General features: G+C 34.1%; 1 protein-coding gene across 4 annotated transcripts in view; it reads left to right on the top strand.

The window, feature by feature from the left end:
- RPS6KA3 (ribosomal protein S6 kinase A3) overlaps positions 1-22,947 on the top strand; it is a 115,287-nt gene that overhangs the window by 5,668 nt on the left and 86,672 nt on the right. Inside the window, exons 2-3 of one of the 4 annotated variants that reach the window (XM_063083049.1) lie at positions 18,298-18,391; positions 19,401-19,437. The exons of the other annotated variants lie outside the window; for them this stretch is intronic. The gene's annotated coding sequence lies outside the window, so the exon portion shown is untranslated. The remainder of the gene's footprint in view (positions 1-18,297; positions 18,392-19,400; positions 19,438-22,947) is intronic. 4 annotated transcript variants of the gene reach the window in all.

The following is a 22,947-nucleotide window of genomic DNA, read 5'->3' as shown; positions in this document are numbered from 1 at the left end:
GATGAAATGATAATATGTGTAAAGCACTTGATTCAGTACATGGTTTAAGTGTTCAATAAATAATAGTTGTAATGAATCATCTTTACTAAAGAAGTGTCTGAGAAAGTTCTTTGTTTTTCCTCTGGTAATTTTTTAGAATCAAGCAGAACAATTAAAAATGCTTTATTTGATCTGTTTAAACAGAGTTATTGTAATATCTGAATGTAATTATGAGGGTAAGGTGAACAGAAATCTCTTGAATCTTGTGCTTTTTTTTTTGTATTGTTCCCTTCCTCAATATTGTCTTTAAAGGGGAAAAACAGGTAACATTGTAAAGAATATGTGTGGAAGAAGGAAGAAAAGAAAGTATGTTTCCATTGTAACATTACTCAAATTGGAAGGCATCTCACAACCCATGGCATGTCATACTTTAATTAGCAGTAGGTCTTTTCCTTAGCAATATGTATAGTGTATATTGTGCGTGATAGTGTCTTATAATCAGTGAAATATAATATATCCTGTATATCAACCTCTTGAAGGTAATGTGTCCCCCGAAGAAATGGTGAAGTCAATATGTAGCATCAAAAGATAGAATTTTAACTTTCTTTCTAAAACATACCAAAACAAAATGTGCACACCTTTTTATATTTCAGGATCAATCAACTCTGTTAATTTCATTTTTAGGGAAGAAATTAATATGTCACACCTCCCTCCCCATTACTACAAACACTTGTTTTGATTATATGAATGTGCCATGAGTAACTAAGTTTTTCTGGCTAGAAACATAATCCTTTGGATTTTGTCTGTTATATGGTATTGGTGCTTAAGGAACTTTAAATTGTATATATAGTATTTTTCAAACCAAGAAGTCACCAGATATTTGATCTTAAAAGGTGTATGTGTGCCCCAACAACCATCCCCCTCCTCCAAAAAACAAGGGAGCATGTCATAATCAAATAAGTTTGGGAACTGTGGAGTTACACAAGATTTAGCCAGTGTCTTTACTACATAGCTACTTAGAACTTCTAAGATGATGTACGTGATGAATCTGTGAAACGGATATAGCCCACAGCATTTGATGTCAGAACCCCTTTTTCATGAACCACCTATTGAAGTCTAAAAGGACACAAGTGCTTTGCAGAACACAGTTTTGGAATGTCTGATAACTACAATAACATAATTCAGTATTGCCTGGAAATTAGCCGTTATGTTTAATTGACTATATTGAAACTTTTTCTTTAACTGTCAAGAGTTTTTGTTTCATTTTGTATGGAAATCTTTCTAAATTGTAGTGAATTAAAAATCTAAATATAATAATTTAAGTAAAAGTTAAAATAATTTTAACTTTTTTGATTCAGTGTTCTGAAAATTAATGGTAATATTCTACCTTAATATCAGTTTAATTGCCCCTACTAAATGGACCCTATATTGACTTGCTCTGTAACTTATGTCTAATATTCATTATTTAAAAAATTCTCTTTTATCATATGCAACTTTATGCCCCTGCCAATCTGCCTACCTCTACCATTCTCCTGTTTTAAATAATTGCTTCTAACTTGCAGTTACTAAAGAACAGATATCTAGGGTTAATAATATTTTGATATAGCCATTTTTAACTTGGGAATATTTTAACTTCATCTTTGGAAAAAAAAAAAAAGTTACAGTTTACCAAATAAAATAAAATAGTGTCCTCACCCTTTTTCTGGTCTCTGCCCATCATATATACACATACTTCTGGGGTCAGGGATATTTTCTGGGCATATTACCTAATAATAAACAGTGATTTTATGTTTTGACATACCACAACAGAATGGATCCATTACTGGCATTACCCGGCTCTGCATATTTACCTTCCTTTCTTGAAGATGTCAGACCATGAATGAGCTAAAGAACAGGCAGCTATAAGATAGAAAGTTAGCCTACTGCCCCACCTGGAGCCAGGTCTCCATACTGTGAGTCTTTTTTGTTGTTCTCATGAGATAGTGCTAGTTCCCTAAATATGAGATATCGTACACTTAGGTGTAAATCCAAAAGCACTTTTAGATTTCTTGTCATTCATCTCCTCTATTAGTATAAATAGAATTACAACCATAGCATAGGTTAAATAGAATTTCCCCATCTGAACTAATATGTCCATGGTCTCTTACCTTAAAAACTAGTTATGTTCTGTCCACCATATAAATTGATCTTTATAACTTACATGTGATGATGATCTCCTCTTCATATCTAACCTGGTCGTCTAGATTTCTGTGAATTTGGCTCTAATTCTTTGGTCTACAAAGCTTGTTATAGGAAACTTGGTTCAGTCATTTGATATGTTAGAAGCAGATATCAAATAATAGCCTGAAGCAAAAAATCATTTTGACATTAGTAGATTGAAGTTCATCTCAAGTGCAGTGGCTTAGGAGAAATTTTCACTCAAGAAATCTCGTAAAAGCCATAGTAAAATCCTTAGCTACCCAGAATGTTATTTCAATTCTTCACATTTAGGAGCAGGGGCATCTACCTGAAAACCATATAAAATAATAATAATTTACTGGGGAAAAAAACCCTGTCTAGATCAGCACTGTTCAACACAGTAGCCACATGTGGCTATTGAGCACTTGAAATGTGCCTAGTATGACTGAGGAACTGAATTTTTAATTGAATTTTAATTAAATAGTCACCAGTAGCTATTGGCTACCATATTAAACCATGCAGTTCTAGATCATAGGATTAGTACAGTTGAATGCTTTTTTTTCTACACGAGTGTTTTTTCAACTCTACCTCTATTATTTGTATTTTGAAATTAATAGGCTAAAGCTTTTTCTAAATAAAATATATTTAATATGCCTTTTCAAATTATATATAATTAGATTTGTCTTATCCCTTTCCTACCCTGGAGATTTTGATAAACCCTCTTATCACCATTCTGCTCTTTCTACAACTTTATTAGAGTTATAGTGACATTTCTCATTCAAGTGATGACATTGAAGCATTGGAGAAATTTAGCTATCAAAAATGCTGCAATTATAAGCTTTCTCTTGTGGGCTGAACTTTTGGCCAGTGATATAAAACAATAATAATGTCTCAGAGTAGAAAAATACATACTTATATTCTATTTATTGGATGAATAAATTACTGCATCATAGAATTTTTAAAAATATTGTATTCTGTTCACTATACTGTGCTAATTAAAACTAGTAAAGTGGATTGATACATCTTGGAACATGAAAGCATTTTAAAATTTTCTTAGCATAGAGCTGAGAACAATTTAGCCCTACCCTATTTGTATAAGGCAATTGAGACCTGTTCAGGCAGACCTGCCCCAGGTCATATGCTGACAAAGTCAGAGCTAGGGTGTGCAGCACATTTCTTTTCACTGAGATTTATTTTGCCAGCCACAACACATTAATATAACTTTTTAATAATTTTATCAAAGCTATCTTAAATATAAATTCTGAAAGAGCCGCAATGTGTATATGTTCAAATATTACTTTTTCTCTGCTCTCAGCTAATTTCGACTCCTTATTTGCTGTGTCAGAATACTCAAATCCAAAATAAACTAATACATAGCCTTGCCTTAGCTTTATAAGTCTGGAAAATACAAGAAGAGTACTTCAAAAAGTTCATAGAAAAAGTAGAATTAAAAGATAATACAAATCTTTCCATGAAATTTTTGAAGTACCCTCATATAGTCAGTCCTTAGTTTACAAAAACAACTTCAGAACAGTCCTATCTACAAACAAAAGGGTGGTATGTCGAGATCACTGCTCTTTCCTACGTGAAGATGGGAAAAAACTCACATTTACTGAATGCCCTCTTTGACTAGATAATCTGTGTATATCATCTTGTATGAGGGAGATATAATTATCCTCAACTTACAGGTGAGGAAACTGAAGCCTAGAGAGGTTAAGTAACATGCTCATGTTGCACAGCTAGTAAGTGGAAGAGCCGGGATTCAAACCCAAGTCTCAGATTTCAAATTCCATTGCCTTTCCACTAGACTGTCCTGCTTGACCTAAGAACAACATCTAGGTGAGTGACTTAGTCTAGATGAAATTTGCTACAGGAAAGAAAGGATCCAGGTGGTTTGCATAAGTAGCTATTTCTGTGGGAATATAGAGGATAATGATCTAGAGAAATAGGTGCCTTCTCATATATATATATATGTAGCATGAAGCCCTCCTCTCATCAAGGGAGCCTACAGAGAAGATGCGATCTTGACATGAACTAAAAGTGCTGTTCATAATAGAGACAGTGTTTAAGTAGTTAATAAGTATAGCTAGAAAAGTTAGTAAAATCAGTATTACTATCCAAATACAGTGTGGGTTAAATAGGCTTTTGTGAGCTGGCCTGAGAAACAGCGTTTGTGACATTGGGAAAATGCTTTGGGATTTCTAAGTAGCTGTCTTACAAATGAAACAATGTCTTATATTTGAAACAAAAATTACAGTATTTGGAGAAGGGGTGCTGCCTAGACATTACCTAACAGCTCTTTTTACAGAAGCTCCTAGGTGTATGTTTGAGTAAATGTGCTCTGTTCTTTGCAGCTTATTAAATCGTTACATCTTTATATTTGTATCCTCTTTTCAGAAAAATCTATTTGACATTCCCTCAAAGTGCCAGAAAACAGGATCTGGCTCAACCTGAAAAGTTAACAATTGTCTTGCTAGAGTATAAGAAAATTTAGAAGAAAAGTTATACAGTTATTGGGTTTTTTCCTTTAGACTTTTAAACTGTTAGGTCAAATAGTCCTAAATAATTTTTAAAAACTGATACGGTTTACATACTATAAAAATTCACCCATGTAAAGTATACAGTTCAGTGGTTTTTAATGTATTCACAAGGTTGTACAACTATCACCACTATCTGATTCTAGAACATTTTCATTACCCCCAAAAGAAATCTAATACTTGTTAGCAATCACTCCCCACTCCTCCATACCCCAGCCTCTGGCAACCACTAATCTACTTTCTGTCTCTATAGATTTGCCTGTTCTGGACATTTCATATTAATGCAATCCTACAATATGTAGCCTTTGTGTGTGGCTTCTTTCACTTAGCATAATGTTTTCAAGGGTCACTCGTGTCATAGCTTGTATCAATGCTTCATTTGTTTTTATGGCCAAATAATATTCCACTGTATAGATAGACCACATTTTGTTTATCCATTCATCAGCTGATGGACATTTAGGTTGTTTCTACTTTTTGGCTGTTATGAATAATGCTGCTATGAACATTTGTATATAAATTTTTATGTAAACATATGTTTTCAGTTCTCTTGGGTATATACCTAGGAGTGGAATTGCTGAGTCATATGGTAAGTCTATGTTTAACATCTTGAGGAACTGCCAAACTGTTTTCCAACTTGCCTGCACCATTTTACAGTCTCAACAGAAGTATATGAGAGTTCTAGTTTTTCCACCTTGCTAACACTTATTGTCTTTTTTACTATAGCCATCCTGGTGGGTGTGAAGTGTTATTCTGGTTTTGATTTGGATTTCGCTAACAACTAATGATGTTAAGGATCTTTTCATGTGCTCATTGTCCTTTTGTGTACATAATTTTTGGGATTATTTTGTTACTGATTTGGGGACTTAAATAGAGGTTTTTTTCTAATGCTGGTGTAGAAGTTCCTCATTTATATTATGTTACATATGTATTCCCAGAAAATGTAGTTTCAGTATGTGCTTTTAAAAGATTTTCTTCATTTTTAGATATGAAAAATACAAAGCTTTTCCTAGAACAGTTGTTTTCCAACTGAATTAATAGAGCCCTAGGTTCTGTGAAAGTGCCTTAGGATGCCTCATTTAGAATAACACAGCAAGGTGTTAAAGATTAGTTATAAAAAGTTACAGGAGGATAAAAAACCCACAAATATTGAAGTAGGGTTATTTTTCCTTATAGTCTCCTCAGTCTTATTATATTATTCTGTAGTTTCTTATGTAAAGTGACAGTACAGGAATTAATTGAAGTTCAGTCAAAACAGAAGATCTAGAATCTCTGAAAATAAATATAGATGAATTATTTTTAAGAATTTATCTCAAATAAAGTGAGATATATAGGTATTTTATTTGAAGAAGTAAAAATGCAAACAAAACAAAACCCTTTTTGCCTCCTTTCCTTCAAGTTCCTGCTGGCTATTGGTATAATTCAAGAGGAATAACTGTCACAATGGATGTTGATATCAGTAAGGGGGTTACTTAAAGAGAGAAATGTCATAGGCAAGTTAAAAATAAGATTTGCCCTGGATTAATAAAAAGAGGCGCTCATAAATGAGTTTTAAAGTGATTTTTTTCCCCATGACTCTTCTGAGTATATATATTATAGTATTAGGTGATAATTAATTAAATAGAATTCTTTTCTTTGGAATATTACAGTATAAAAGCACTGAGGTGGACAGACAGTTGAATAGCATGAAATAAGGTAAATTTATCAGCGATAATACAAATAGATATAATTGAATCTTTAGGGGAAAATTTTGATCTATAATGTTATAACAGTTTTCCATAGTGCATTTTTAACCGTGATGTGGAAAACTAGAAAACAAATGTTATTTTCAACATAAAAATTAATCACTTGGAGGAGACATCTGGTTCTACCGAGATGAGGAACCCTATTCCTCCTAGGACCTCTCTTACAACTAAAACGCCTTAGACATAAAATAATAAACAAGCTCAAAAATAGAAGGCAGACTGCCTGTGGCCCTCGGGACTCAAGGAATAACACAAGTAGTGAGTTCCCTGGGTTTTCTTATTGCCTCCCATATATCCTGGACAGGATGCTATAAAGCCTCCAAACCAGAGCCACCAACAGGCACAGATAAAAAGATCTCCAAGAAAGAGCCTGTTTAGTCAAACAAGTGGGGAAAGAGTAGCCTAACAAGACTAAACCTTTTTGGCAATACCCACCCTACTCTAGCCAAACACCAACAGAAAAACCCCACCCCACCCCACAGAAGCAAGTAGCAGTGCTCTGACTCCCCAGCCTAGTGGTGTTGGCTGGGGATATCAGGGACCTAGTGCCCATTCACAGCCTAGCAAAAGCAGGCAGCGCTTTGGTTCCCTCTGCTGGGTGGTTTTGGCAGACCACCCCGATCTAGAAGCAATGAGACTTAACAAGGTGGTGTGAGGCAGGGCTAGTCCACACTAAGCCTCTGCCCTCACCCAACATCAACAAGGCAGAACAAGATGGTTGAAGGTGGGATACTCAACACTGCTTCCCATCTCCACTGATATCAGTGGAGCCCAGTGGAGAGCTGAGCCTTCACCCCCATGTGGCAAGTAGTGGTGCTAGTTGTCATCCCACTTCCCCTTCTCCCCTCCCCTGTTGTTAGCTGGGCCCTTCAGGGAGCTGAGCTTTTGACTCTATAATGCAGCAACAAAGAAGTATGAGTCAGTCCTCCACTTCCCTCCTCCCTGTCATCAGTGGAGCTCTCAGCAGGGAGGTGAGCTTACACCCCTACTCAGAGGCAACGAGATGATGCAGGTTGGTGCCCCACTTTTGCTGAGACCGAAAGTGGAACTGAACTTCCATCCCACCCATCTGTAAGAAAACAGTATGAGTCATTGCTCCACTTTCGCCTGGGTGGTGTTGGTGGGGCCCAGAGGGAAGCCGAACATACATACTTACCTCGTCCTCACACTACACCTCAGCAGGGGGACTGCCTGCTAAAACAAGATTAGTTAAAATTTAAAAAGAAGATTAAATAGGTTCCAGAGTCTTATAATCTCCAAAATGTCCATTAGACAGTCAGAAATCACTTACACCAAGAACCAGAAAAATCACAATATGAACGAGAAAGACAGTCAACAGACACCAACGCTGCGATGATTCAGATGTTGGAATTATCTGACCAGGACTTTAAAGCAGCCATCATAAAAATACTTCAGTGAGCAATCACAAACACACTTGAAACAATTTAAAAATTAGTCTCAGAAAAGAAACAAAAGATATAAAGAAGAACCAAATGGAAACTTTAGAATTGAAAAATACAATAACCAAAATAAACTTATTACAAAGGGTCAGTAGAAGAATGGAGATGATAGGAAAGAATCAGTAATATTGAAGATAGAACAATAGAAATTACCCAATCTGAACAACAGAGGGAAAAAAAGACTGGAAAAAAAGTTAACAGAGTCTCAAGGGCCTGGGAGACATTAACAAAAAATTTACAGTCCCACTGTTGGTGGGACTCTAAATTGGTGCAGCCATTATGGAAAACGGTATGAGATTCTCCTTAAATCTCCAGATAAAACTGCCATATGAGCCAGCAATTCCACTGCTGGGTATATACCCAAATGAATGGAAAGCATCATGTCGAAGAGATACCTGGAACCAACCTAAATGTCCATCATCAGATGACTGGATAAGGAAAATGTGGTGTATATACACAATGGAATATTACTCTGACATAAAAAAGAATGAAATATTGCCATTCGCAGCAACATGGATGAACTTAGAGAAAATCATTAAGTGAAATAAGACAGACACAGAGAAATACCTTATTCTCACTCATAAAGTGGGAGCTAAAATAATAAACATAAATGAAAGAAAGATAAAACATTCACAATAATACATTGAACTTTCAAAAGGAGAACTGAGGTTACTAGAAGCGGGAAGGGGGTGGGGAGGGAGGAATTGGTAAAGGGCCATGAATAGTAATGACAGTGTATGTTATTGAATATAACAATTATTCTGATTTGAGCATCACATATTGCTCATGAGTATTGATATTCAACTCTGTACCCCACAGATATGTACAATCTACTATGTAACAATAGAAAAACATTTTTTTAAAGAATTAATATTTATGCCATCAGAGTTCCAGAAAGATAAGAAAGTGGACCTGAAGAAATAATGGCCGAAATTTCTCCACATTTGACCAAAGATGTAATCTTACAGATTCAAGAAACTGAACCCCAGACAAGATAAACCCAAAGTAATCCACTCCGAGATACATGAAAATCAAACTTCTGGAAATGGGGAGTTGTTGTCTAATGGATATAGAGTTTCAGTTTTGCAAGAATTCTATACCAATGAAAATATCCTTTAGGAATTAAGGTGGAGTCAAAGCAGTCTCAGATGCAGGAAAACTAAGAATTTGACAGTAGCAGACCCTGAAAGAATGGCTGATGGTAGTTCTTTAAGCAGAAAGGGAATGATAAAGGAAGAAACTTGGAGCATCGGGAATAAAGAAATAAAAATAACATGAATTCTGCATAGTCTCTTCCAAAAACAGAAAAGGAGGGAACACTTCACAACTCATTTTATGAAGCCAGTATTACCCTGATACCAAACCCAAAGACGTACAGAAAACTACAGACCAATGTCCCTCAAGAACATAGACACAGAATCCTCAACAAAATAATAGCAAAACAAATCCAGCAACATATAAGAATCATATACTGTAACCAAGTGGATTTTATTCCAAGGATATAAGACTTTCCATATTCAAGTCATTCAAGGTAAAACCATATTAAAAGACTAAAGAAGAAAAATATTAATACAGAAAACACGTTTGGCTAAATTTAACATTCATTCATAATTTTAAAAATTCAGCAAGCTAAATTCTGTAGATTGGATGTCTCCACTCCCCCCATTGAAGCTTAAATCCCCACTGTAACTGTTGAGGGTGGGAAGTCCTATAATGGCAATTGAAAGATGAGGCCTTGAAGAGGTGATTAGATTGTAGGACCATGCTGTAGTGAATGGATTAATAATGGCGGTTGTGGGCATGGTTCTGAGGGCTTTAAAAGAAGGGCACATGGGAACTCTCTCTCTCTCTGTTCCACTATTTTCTGCCATCTGAGACCTCTGGGTCGCTGTCACCACCACCAAGACCTTCACCAGCTGTGTTCCCTGGACTTTGGACTTCCCAGCCTCTGAAACTGTAAGAAGTAAATTTTGTTTTCTTACAGATTCCCCATTTCCAGGTATTTTGTTATAAGCAACAGAAACGGTCTAATACACTAAGGGCAGAGGGGAACTTTTTCAACTTGATAAAGTACATCTACAGAAAACCATAGCTAACATCATACTTAGTGGTGAAAGACTGAATGCTTTCTTCTTAAGATCAGGAATAAGGCAAAAAAAATATCCACTCTCACCACTGCTATTCACCATGGTCCTGGAAGTTGTTACCAGTGTAATAGGCAAGAAAAAAAGGCAAACAAATTTAAAAGGAAGAAATAAAGCTTTCCCTATTTACAGGTGACATGATGGTCTCCAGTGAAAATCCCAGAGAATCTGCAAAAGACCAGAACTAATAAATGAGTTCACCAAGGTTGTAAGATACAAGATCAGCATATAAGAATAAATTGTATATGTACTAGCACTAAATGTGTGGAAAAACATAGTATTGCTCAAAAATACTTAGATATAAATGTAACAAAACATATATAGGCCTTGTATGCTGAAAACTAAAAAATACTGATGAAGGAAATCAAAGAAGATCTAAATAAATGAACATGTATCATGTTCATGGATTGGAAGACTCAGCATAGTAAAGATGTCATTTCTCCCCAAATTCATCTATATATTTAATGCAAGCTTATTCTAAAAGTTATATGCAACGGCAAAGGAGTAAAATGTCTAAAACAAAAATACCTGATTTGACTTATTATATAGCTTCGGCAATCAGAATATGTGATATTGGTGAAGAGGTAAACACATAGATCAATAGAACAAAATAGAGAACCCAGAAATAGATCCACACAAGTACAGCTGACTGATTTTTGTTAAAGTTACAAAAGCAGTTGGATAGATAGCCTTTTTAATAATGGCACATAGAGCAATTGCACATCCATAGATAAAACAATGAACCTCAACCCCAAACTCACACCTTATGTAAACACTAATTCAAAATGGATCCTGGGTTTAAATGTAAAATGTAAAACTAGAAAACTTTTAAAATTTAGACATAGCCCACATTCCTGAAGACTTTCTCCTAAGTGAAGAGTTCTTAAACCTGACACCAAAAGCACAATGCATAAAAGAAAGAAAATCAATAAATTGGACTTCATCAAAATTCAAAACTTTTTCTCAGTGAAAAAGACCCTTTGAAGGGAATGAAAAGACAAACTCCACCAAGATTTGGAACCAACCTACATGTCCATCAGCAGATGACTGTATAAGGAAAATGTGTATATACGTGATAGAATACTACTCAGCCATAAAAAAAAGAATAAAATTCTGCCATTTGCAGCAACATGGATGAACTTAGAGAAAATTATGTTAAGTAAGCCAGGCACAGAAAGAGAAATACTGCATGTCCTCATAAGTGGGAGCTAAAAAAGTAAACAAAAAAAGAGGGGGAGTAGAAGGGGTGGGCTAACGGGTACAAAACCATGCTATCTACCCTATGTGATTCATTGTGCAATATATGCATGTATTGAAATGACACATTGCACCCCACAAAAAATACATATAAAATTGAAAAAAAATGAAATTCTCTTTTTAAGCAAAAAAAAAAAAAAAAAGATACAATGATCACAATAATTCATTGAACTTTTAAAAGGAGAGAACAGAACTGGGGTTATCAGAGGTGGGAAAGGGGGAGGGGATTAGCGAGAAATTGGTAAAGGTCCACAAAAAAGATTATATTGTGTAATGTTGAATATACTAATTATCCTGATTTGAGCATCATGTATTGCACACAGGTATTGATATTCAATGCTGTACTCCATGGATATGTACAATTAATTATGTTTCAATTTTTTAAAGTTTCAAATCAAAAAAAAAAAAAAAAGACAAGCTACAGACTGAGAAAATTTGCTAACCCTATACCTGAGACAGGACTATGTATCCACAACATATAAAGAACTCTCAAAACTTAACAGTAACAAAAGCTAGCAATCCACTTAGAAAATGGATGAAAGTGATGAACAGCCACTTCACCAAAGGGAGTATTTGGATTGCAAATAAGCATGTGAAGAAATATTCAGCATGGTTAGCTGTCACGGAAGTGAAAATTAAAACCATGATGAGATACCACTACATTCCTGTTAGGACAGCCAAATAAAAAATAGCAACGATACCAAATGTCAGGGAGGATGTAGACAAACTGGATCTCTCATACATTGTTGGTGGGGATGATACAGCCCCGCTAGAAAATAGTTTGGCCACTTCTTGATAAACTAAACATATATTTATTATATGATCCAGCAGTTGCACTCCTGGGAATTTACCAGAGAAATGAAAACTTATGTCCACAAAAAGTCTACACAAATGTTCATATCAGCTTTATTAGTAATATCCAAAAATTAGAAACCAAATGTCCTTCAATGGGTAAATGGTTAAACAATCTGTGGCACATTCACACCATGGAATAATACTACTCAGCAACTGAAAAGGAAGGAGTGAATTGTTAATACAACTTGGATGAATCTGAAGGGAATTATGCTGAGTGAGAAAAAGGTTACATGCTGTATGACTTAATTTATATAACATTCTTGAAATGACAGAATCATAGAAATGGAGAGTAGATTAGTGGTTAGGGATTAGGGAGAGGGGCGGGGGATGTGGTCTTAAGGGGCAACATGAGGGATCCTGGTGGTGATAAACTGTTCAGTATCTACTGTGGCAATGAATACATGGTCCTACAAGTGTGATAAAATGGCATAGAACACACACACACTGGTACTTGTAAAACCAGTGAAATCTGAATAAGATCTCAGTACCAGTATTAATTTCCTGGATTTGACAGGAAGTTATGTAAGATGTTTACACTAGGATAAACTGGTTAGGGGTGTATGGAATCTCTATTATTTTTGCAACTTCCTGTGATTCTATGATCGTTTCTAAACAAAAAGTAAGAAAAAATAAAGCATTAAATAGAATTAAATGTCTATTCTCGATTAAAAACATTCCTAATAATTTTACTAATAGGAGTAAAAGGGTGTATCCTTAATATTAAAAAATCATCTCAAACCAATAGCCAGCATCATGCTTGATGGGGACATATTATAGGCAGTCTCATTAAAACTATGCCCTGCTATTTTCCCTTCTATTTCACATTCTAAAGGAGCTTGGTAATGCAATTAGACAAGAAAATCAAAGGGTAGATATAATCATCTTAGATAATCTAAGGAAATCCACTAAAAAGGTCTGTTAAAATTAATGATACTCTAGTAAGGTGGTATTACACAAAATATATTCAGAAATCAATACAATAAATAGCTTTCCTGTTTAGTAGTTGTAACCAGTTAGAAATTACAGTGGAAAAAAAGATCTCATTCAAAATAGCAATAAAAACACTGAATGTCTGGAAATAAACGTAACAAGCAAAGGACAGGACTTAAATGAAGAAAATTACTGAATTGCATTAAAGAATAATTTGAAAGGACTGGGAGAAAAGCTATGGTTCTTTAGTGTAAATTACTTTCAGTAGGATTTGAGGGTTTTTTTGTTTTTTATTTATTTTTTAAGAAGTGAGGCTAACTTCCTTTTGTCTTGAATGAATGTTCCCAGATTTCTCTTTTTTTTTTTTTTTTTACTTTAGGTTTTTCTGAATTATTTTATAGCTTATGTGAACAGTTAAAACTAACAATTTTTAGTAAAATGTGTTTATGCTTAATAAATATGCAGCTAGAATTAATCACGGAACTGTAGTTAGAAACTACATTTGTGGTTATCTTTTCAGAAATAAGTCTTGGTGGCTTTGCTGCTAGGTTATGTTTATACCTAGGGTGATTTTTAAATATATAATTAGAGCAGATAGTTTGGATTGTTTCTTACAATGTAAATTCACCTAAAAACTCATCGGAAACACTTTCTATTGAGAGAGAGTTGATACTACACAAACAGGAATTCTTTTAAACAGGCTCTGATTTATTATGTATTTGAGAAAGTCCATTGTCTCATTTCACTTACTTGAAAGCTAATAAAGCTGTCTCCTTTTTGTATATAAAGGTGTTTGTAAGACTGTGTATAAGTTTAATTATTTTAAGTGATTGTTAAATTGAGTTATGTTAATAATGTACATTGGGTTCAGTTCAGTAGACATTTAAACATAACTTATTTTACAGATGCGAAAATAGAGGTTCAGGTGATTTTGCCAAAGCTACATCAAATAAAAGCTTGAACTTTGAAGCCCAGCATAATGGTGTATCCGTTTTGGATAGGAGGGCTTCATTAAGCCTCTGGAAACCAGAATAAATCATTAGACTCATTCCCAAGACTTCTGAATTGGCCAGTCCAAGTTATGCATTGGTTATCCAGAACTCAGATTTCTAGCCCTATAAATGGAAGTGGACCCATTAGGAGAGAGGCCTCCTCCAGTATCCCCTCAAATAATAGTATGTGTCATTTCCCCTGGCAAGATGAGCTGGGGAAAAGAGATTACACTTACTAAACAAACACCCAACATGGCTGGGCATACTGAACTTTACCACAATCTCCGTCATAACTAGTATCCGAATTTTATGGGTTAGAAGACTGAGATTCATGTTAAGTCATTTGCCCAAAGTCACACATATAACAAAGGGCAAAGCCAGGTTTTGAAACTTGATATATCAGGCTGCAAAGCCCATGATCTTTTCATTACACTGTGGTTTTCCAGACTTGTCTAATCACAGGAGTCATCTAAGGTACCTGTTTAAAAAATAAAATACTGAGCCATGGGGCTTCTGGAAATTCTGATTCAGTTTTGGTCTGGGGTAGGGCCAGGTAATGTATCTTTAACAGGAATCTTAGGTAATTCTGATCATGAGGCAGGTTTGGGAAATATGACCAACTCCATCTTGTACTAAGAGGTAGGGTTTGAAGGTATTGCAGAGGCAGGAATAGGAAGGAGGAGAAAAATGATTTTTTTAAAAATGGACTACTAATTTTCTCTACTAATAAAATCAGAATAGTAAGGTTAGATTGTGGAAATTATAAAATTGCTTTAAGTTCTTTAATCTACATAGAAAAACAATATTTTATTGTTATTTTTCTTTCAGTTGATAATGTTTGTACAGTCTTTGGCATTATCTTTGTTTACAATGGAGAACAAATACACCACTGATGGGTATAGATAAAACTATTTTAAACGCAGAAGAGAGAAGGAATTAGACAATTGAAATAACATAAAAACAGCTTTACATATAGTGCCAATTTATTCGTGTAAAAAACGCATCTTAATCTAAAACTTTAATCCTTAAAATCATTAGATTATAAAATTTTCAAGCTGAGAGAGCTCTTAGATAGCCACATATTTTATGGATGAAGAAACCACAACTCAGTGAGGCTTAGGGTAATGGCACACTTTCAAATCCATGCTTGCCAAGGTTCCGTAGAACTCTGATGTATTGCAGATAACTACTAGAGAGAAGTGACTTTTCCAAGGTCACACTGGTTTTTAGAAATAAATTTAGAGGAAAATCACGTTCACCTTATATTCCATACTTTATCTGATTTTATGTTTTCTTCCTTTTTTCTTTGCTCTGTTGAAAATGAGTATATTTAAAGGAATCCCTTTTAGGAGATTATGTAATTTGAAATATTATATCTGATCAATGATATGTTAGAAAAACGAACCATAACCTTCTTAGAAGAGTGTATTTAACAAATAATTTCAGAACATGTTATGTTAAGAATTCTAGTTTTCTCCCCTTTTTTAATGAAATTTTATTTTATGAAGAGAAAAATGAACAAAGCTGTATGCCCATACATCAATTTTAACAGTAATATAACAGCATTTCTGTGTAAGTAGTAGGAGCTTTGGATTTGGGCTTGGGTTTTTTTATCATATCTGCAAACTTAATACTCTGATTTTGGACAAGGTATTAACTCTCAACCTAATTTTTTTTCTTTACTATAGTAAAATACCTCATGGTTTATTAATGATTAAATGGTATTAAATGAGAGAATATGTGTAAAATGGCTAGCACTAGTTTGAACAAAATGGGCAGTGAATAAATGACTGAGTGAATGCTTTAGTTTTTTTTTATTCAATTTTTTATCATAATCAGAAAATATAATCTGTATGATTCCTGCTTTTAAGAATTTTAGATTTATTTTATGGCCTAGAACATGGTCAGTTTTTTTAGCCTTTCATAGATACTTGAAAAGAACCCATATTCTTTTTGCATTATAAAATTCAGTATCTGCTTGTTCTAATATAAAGTATTTCAAATGCTTTGTCCTTATTTTGTTCATTATACTAGTTGATATTAGTGTGCTAAAATTTCCCCATCCATTTTGTTTCCATTTATTTCGTGTTATAGTCCACAAAACATCTGCTTTTGTGGTTTGTGGTTAGTTTAGTCTGTGGTTAAATGCTCAAATACAATTATGCATTTACTATTTTTAATGACTTTTTTTGTTTTCAAAAATACACATGCTAAGTGTAGAAAATCTGAAAAATAGAGAAACATACACAGAAGAAAATAAACATCTGCACTCTTACTATGAATTATTATTAAAAGATTTTTGTGCGTCCTGTATAGGCCAGCCACCAAAAAAAAAAAATTTATGTGATTAAGAGTAGGGGTTTTACAATTAAATTTGGATTTGAATTTGGGCTCTGCTTATTAGCCTTAGGCAGGATATTAGACTTTTTGTGGTATTCAGCAAATATTTACTGAGCATCTACTGCATGCCAGGCATTTTGCTAGGGGCTGGAGATACAGTGCTTAAAAAGATTAATATGCCCTTCTTGGCTTAATTTCCTCATTTGTAAATTGGTGGTAATGCCTCACAAAGTTGTTAGATACATCAAAGATGATTAGTAGTGCTTAGCATTTGCCTGGTGCTCTGTAAGAGCTCAGTAAATGATAGCAATTATTATTACTATGTGTATTCAGTACTAATTATATCTTTAGTCCAAGTAAAATGACCTTTTTAATCAGCTTAAGGTTTTTGCCTTACATTTTATTTTTGGCATTAATGTTACAAACACTTGCTTTCTTTTTCTTTATACTTTTCTATACTTATCTGTTTTGTTTAGATTTCTCTTTAAAGAAGTAAATAATTGTTTGTTTACTTTTTTAAAAATATAACCCAACTCTTAAAGGTCTTATTATCAAACATTTCAAACACATGCCAGAGTAGGAAGAGTAGTGTAATGAATGACCATAATGCCATAACCCAGTCTCAAGGATTACCAACTCATGGCCCATCTTGTTTCATTTCTACTTCTCCCCATCCCATCTCCTACCCTCCCCGCCACATGCACACACTCTTTCCCTTCCTAGCTCCAGTGGATTATTTTGAAAATAATTCTAGATAGGTCAATTCAGATATAAATATTTGCATTTATATTTCTTAAAAGATAAAGACTTTTTAAAACACATAACCATTATACCATCGTCACTCATAAAAAGATTGATAATTCTGTAATAGCATCTAATATCCAGTAAGTCACTTTCTTTTAATAAGACACTGTGAGCTTTACATTTTTTACATTATTACTTTTGGAGTGATTTCTGTCATCTTAGTTTATGTTTTTATTCTTTCCTTGTGGGTTTTTTTTTTTTTTTTCCCTCTTGCCATATGGATTTTATTTGAGGAGTTTGTGAAATATAGAAGAAAAGAATTATGAGCTAGAAAGACCTGGGTTTGAATCCTGCTTCTGCCATTCACTAATTAACTTTGCTGAGCTTTGGTTTCCTCACCTGTAAAATAGGGCTAATTATACCTACCTCATGGTTTTAGGGTTGAATGTGATATCTGCATAAAGTACTATTAGTAGTCTCTATCAGTTATCTTCTTTAGTGATTTGGACTGTAATAAACATCTATTCTTGGTTATTATGTAGTTTTTTAAAACTTTCCAAAATTTATATTTATTAGATAATTGCTAAAAATAGTGGTTTTTAAATATCCTTTTAGGAGAGACAGAGAATCCACATTAATTTAACCTGAGGTTACTAATCTTACCTTTGACTTTCTGAAGTGTTTTTTCTTTTATATTGTTTAGTATTTATGTCAGTTGTTTATTCTTCATTATTGACCCTTTTTCCTTTTGTGGGTTTAAGATTTTATCCAATTATTTCTAGATGTTGGTGTCAGTATACTTCACCAGTACTTTGCTCCCTCAGTATTCTTGAGCTCTTTTTGATTCTCTTTTGATGGCCTATGACGTACCCTTGAACAATTTACTGAAAAATGATACTACTAGGATGGTGACATTTTATAAGATTTTGCAGATCTGAGAATAATTACCTGTGACCTTTGTACGTGAAAAACTAGGGTGAGATATAAAGTTCTTTGATCATAATTTTTCCCTTTCAACTCTCTGTAACTCATTACTTCATTGTCTTCTGGCATTTTATTGTTGCGGAGGAGAAATCTGAGGTCAATCTGATTTTAGTTCCTTTGAAATAACCTATTTTTTTCTGCTTGTATGCTTGTAGGATTATATCTTTATCCTTGAAATTTAAAAACATTTGCCAGGACATGTCTTGGTGTTGATGATCTCTGTTGAGCCTTCTCAGTCTCCAGTCTCAGGTATTTTTTTTTTTTCAGAACTGGATAGTTTTCTTATACTTTTGATTGATTAAACTGCTGGTTTTTTGTTGTTTTGTTTTTCTTTAGGAATATCAGTTATTCATAGATTATTTCTACGTCTGTCCTCCATAGTTTCATAGTTTTTAATCTTTTCTTTCTTTTCTTTTTTCATTGACTCAAGTTTGTCCTCTGTGGCATGGATTCTGTTTTCTACAGTGTCAATTCTAAACTTGCTATTCATGATGCAGATTTAATTTTGGCTACTGTGTTTTCATTTCTGTATTCTTATCTCAACATACTCTTGTTTCATAAGCAGAATTCCCTTTAGGGGTACACTTTCAAGAACATGGGGTGGATTCAGGCCTGAAACTTCTCTATTTTCTGAGGCCACATCCACAGGACCAGGAAAAAAAAAAAAAAAAGCTTCTGAAAGGGTCCTCTTAAACTTAAAAATGTAGATATAACCAGAGATCATTCCTATCCTAGTCTAGAAACCAGAACAGTCTTGGATACTAACAGGACTTTAGTAGCTAGAGGAATAGCAAAGCTGGCATACGGGCACCTTAACTAGAAGTAATCTGATTTTTCTAATTACATTTACTGTTTTTTTCTTTATAAAAACAATACAAAATAAATGCATATAATTTTGAAAGTATAACACAAAGAAGAAAATCCTATGATCCAGGTAACTACTGATAAGATTTTATATATGTTTTGCTACACACATGCACACATGTTGCGGGGGAGGGTTGCAAAGTTGGGGTCATACTATATAGTTTTGTATCTTTTTAATTTAATATACTGCAAGAATATTTTTTGCATCATTAATTTTTCTTTGAGGCCCTGATTTTAACCATTGCATAGTATTCCTACATATGAATAGATGTATTATGATTTATTTAACCAGTCCCCTGTTGATCATTTAGATTGTTTTCTATTTTTCAGTATAATGAGTATGATGAATATCACTGTACATAAGTCTTTATGCACATCTCTGATATTTCCTTAGGATAAATGAGGAGCTGATTCTTAATCCTGTCACATTGGTAAGGATTATATACATTCCTTATTAAGAATATAAAATGCTTGTTTCTTATTGTTTCAATGTGATTTGCATAGAAGATTCTTTAGATTCTGAACAATTTGATGGTATCTTAACTAAAGTTTGAGAGAGGTTTCTAATGCCTCATGCTCAGCACCTTCATGATGGAACTCCTATTGCATAAGCTTTGGGCAGGAAAACCACTGCTGACATCAGGGAGTTGGAAGGCAGATATACTTGTGGCAACTTGAGAGTGGTTAAAATAAAAATAAAAAGGTGTGGTCCTTGCTCATTCCTATGATCTGGTACACCCTATTAATACATTAGGGCTCTGGACCCTTTCTTTTTCTCCTCCCTTCTGTTATTTCAGATTGTTATTCTCTATGAGGAATCCTTTTCCATTTCTAGGTAGGAGAATGTCAGTATTACACTTAATATCTTACTAAGATCAAGGTAGCAATTTATCAATCACAGATCATTTTTTAGTCCTAGTATATGTGAATTGATGATCTCTTGCTGGACTCAAAAGTATTTTTTTTTAACTATTTTATATTCAGAGGTATTAAACAGCAGCCTGGAAATGTGCATTGTTATACCATTACAACAAAATGATCTATTTAATAGGGTTGCTTAAAATGAAAACTTTTTAAATAATGAATATTTTATTATTGCCAGAATTTCCCTTAAAATGCTTGGGAATACTCTAGAAGTCCTGAAACCTTGGTTCAGAATTGCTGATTTGAATTGTTCTTTACCTGAAAGATGATTTTAAGTGACAATTTTATGCAACATTGAAAGTTTTGAAAACAATTCCTGCTAAAACTCAAGAGAACAGTCTGTCCGATTTGTTCTGAAGAGACCCATATTGTAGGTTATTCTAATTTGTGGCTTTGTACACATGTCAGACTAACAAAGTAAAGCATGATTAGCATTTTCTAATCTTTTCCAGTATTTCACATCATATTTGCATATATACAATCTGCCAAGCTCCACAATTTTTTTGGTTGGGAGGCATTATGGTGGGATAAGAGAGGATAAATACATTTGCCTCACTTTTAAACTTTTTTTTTTTTTTTACCATATTCATTCTTTAGCCACATTGTATTAAAATATAGCACACACAAGAATGGTCTCTTTCACTCTGCTTGGCAGGAAATCGGTTATAATAGTGGTTAAACAGGTATCTCAGCACTCTCCTATGCTTCTTCATTGCATTACATCTTTAGAAGTTATCTGTAGACATGTAAATATTACACAGTCAATTGAGGCAAAAGGAGGGAAAAGAGGTAGCATTTACTGAGCATCTACTGTCCCTTGGTGAATCCTTTTAATTATAGCATCCCTCTGAGGTAGATATTTATATGCATGTTACCAGTGAAGAAATTGAGGTTCACAATGTTAAGTAACGTACCCAAGTTTAGGTAACCACACCAGTAAGTGACAGAGCTGGTGTTTAAACCTGGTACTAGTCAGCTTCAGAACACGTGTTTTTTTTCCATTTGTCTCTTAAAATTACAGAAATATATTTTCTTGTTTAATAGATACTATACCTTGAACTTTGGGAACTATAGAAAGTACAATATCAAGTCAGATTGATCCATGTAACCTAATCTCTAATGAAACCAAAGGTTATTTTTCAAAAGGGAAACTTCTTAACTGCAGAAGTAAATTTATATGCATTTCTAATAGATAACATTCGAATCCTTATTTTGATGAAATGATACAAAAGATTCCTTGAAACAAAGGTGCCTTTTTTGGTAGAAAAAGCTTTGTAAATATTCACTGGTATGTAGGATAACATTGGCTTCATATTTTCCTGCTCTAAAATTGAGTTGTTCAAAATTTTAAATCTTTGCTAAACTCCAAAAGAACGTATTTTTGCAAAAAAGTAGAGCATAAAATACCTTTTGGATCATGTTTCACTTAATTTTTTTCCTAGATTGCTTTGTTAGTATATACTAACTGTTAATTAGCTAGGTGAATAGTTCAGAAAAGAAGGCATATTGTAAAATTCATAGATGACATAAAGCTGAAAATAGTGAAGAGGCTGAGATTTGGAAGCCAATATATAGAGACTGTAGCACTGGGTCATAGCTGGAAAAAAGGTGAATTAAAATTTAAATGAGGTTTTATTCATGGGACTAAGAGTAACAACAGGTACAGGATAGAGGATGTAAGGCTTAGTTGCAGTGTAAGTAAAGAAGACAAGGATTAAATCAACAGAAAACTTAGTCTGAGTCAGCAGTGTGTTGTGGGTATTCCACAAATAATGCATTAATAATGTGAACTGCATTAATATAAATTTATTATCTAGAACAAGGGAGGTGATATACCCTTTACTTTGCATTGGTTATATCAGGGTTGGAATGGTGATTACATGCAATTCCATATATCACCCTTTAAGATGAATTGGAGCATGCTCAGAAAAGAAGATGGTAATAGAAAGGAATGTTTGAAGGAACTTGAGTTATTTAGAAAAGACAAGATTCAGGGTGGTTTATAGTCATAGATGTAGATTTACTTCTTGTGACTTTGTAGATAGCATACAGGCAAGTTAATCATCACTTATTAGTAATCCTCTTTAAGGGAATTTTTTTTTTTTTTTTTTTGTCTTATTGTGACCGGTAAGGGGATCGCAACCCTTGGCTGGGTGCCACCTGCACCACGCTCAGCCAGTGAGTGCACCGGCCATTGCTATATAGGATCTGAACCCGCGGCGGGAGCGCCGCTGCGCTCCCAAGCGCTGCACTCTCCCGAGTGCGCCACGGGGCCGGCCCCTCTTTAAGGGAATTTGTGGGTGAGGAAAGTTACTATATAATGAAGAATTTTATCTAGCAGGCAGTGCTTTTTCTGAGATAGTGTAAATAGACTACCTGGTGAGTAGTATGTTCTTGTCCTGATAGTGTTCAAGTTATGGGTGAGAACAGGGTAGAAAGAATTAAAATATGATGTATAATTGGAACAGAAGATCCCTTACCAATCTTAATTTTTTTTTTTATCCAAGATCCAAAGGCCTTTATGGAGTATTACTTTATTATAGTGAAGCTACCACACCTTAACAATAGTAATTTGCATTGGTATAGCTCTTAGTTTATAAAATGCTCTCTTAGGCTCATAACTCAGATAACTCATAATAATAATCCTTTGGGTACACAGGGTAAGTAACCCCATTTTGAACAGATAAAGTAATAGGCTAAGAGAAACTCTGAATTGCCCAAAATCATAAAGCTTCTAAGTCGCAGGCCTAGGGCTCTACCTCTGGTCTATCGTTTCCAACTTCAGTGCTTTTTCTACTGTCTCAGTTTGTTTTAAAAATAATTTATAAGTTGTGATACTTGCTTTGCATACATTGAAAATTGCAAGGAGCAGACAGTTCTCAAACATTTTATCCCACAGAAAATGTAAGTGTAGCTCAAGTTAGACCAAAGGTTCTAAAAGCCAAATAATGGGGAGTCATTGAGAAGATCTGTGTTATAGAAAGATAACTGTTTACAATTAATGAGAAAAACTAGTT

Source organism: Cynocephalus volans, chromosome X (assembly GCF_027409185.1).
Source record: "Cynocephalus volans isolate mCynVol1 chromosome X, mCynVol1.pri, whole genome shotgun sequence".
Lineage (NCBI taxonomy): Eukaryota > Metazoa > Chordata > Mammalia > Dermoptera > Cynocephalidae > Cynocephalus > Cynocephalus volans.
This window is presented reverse-complemented; position numbering and strand designations above follow the sequence as displayed.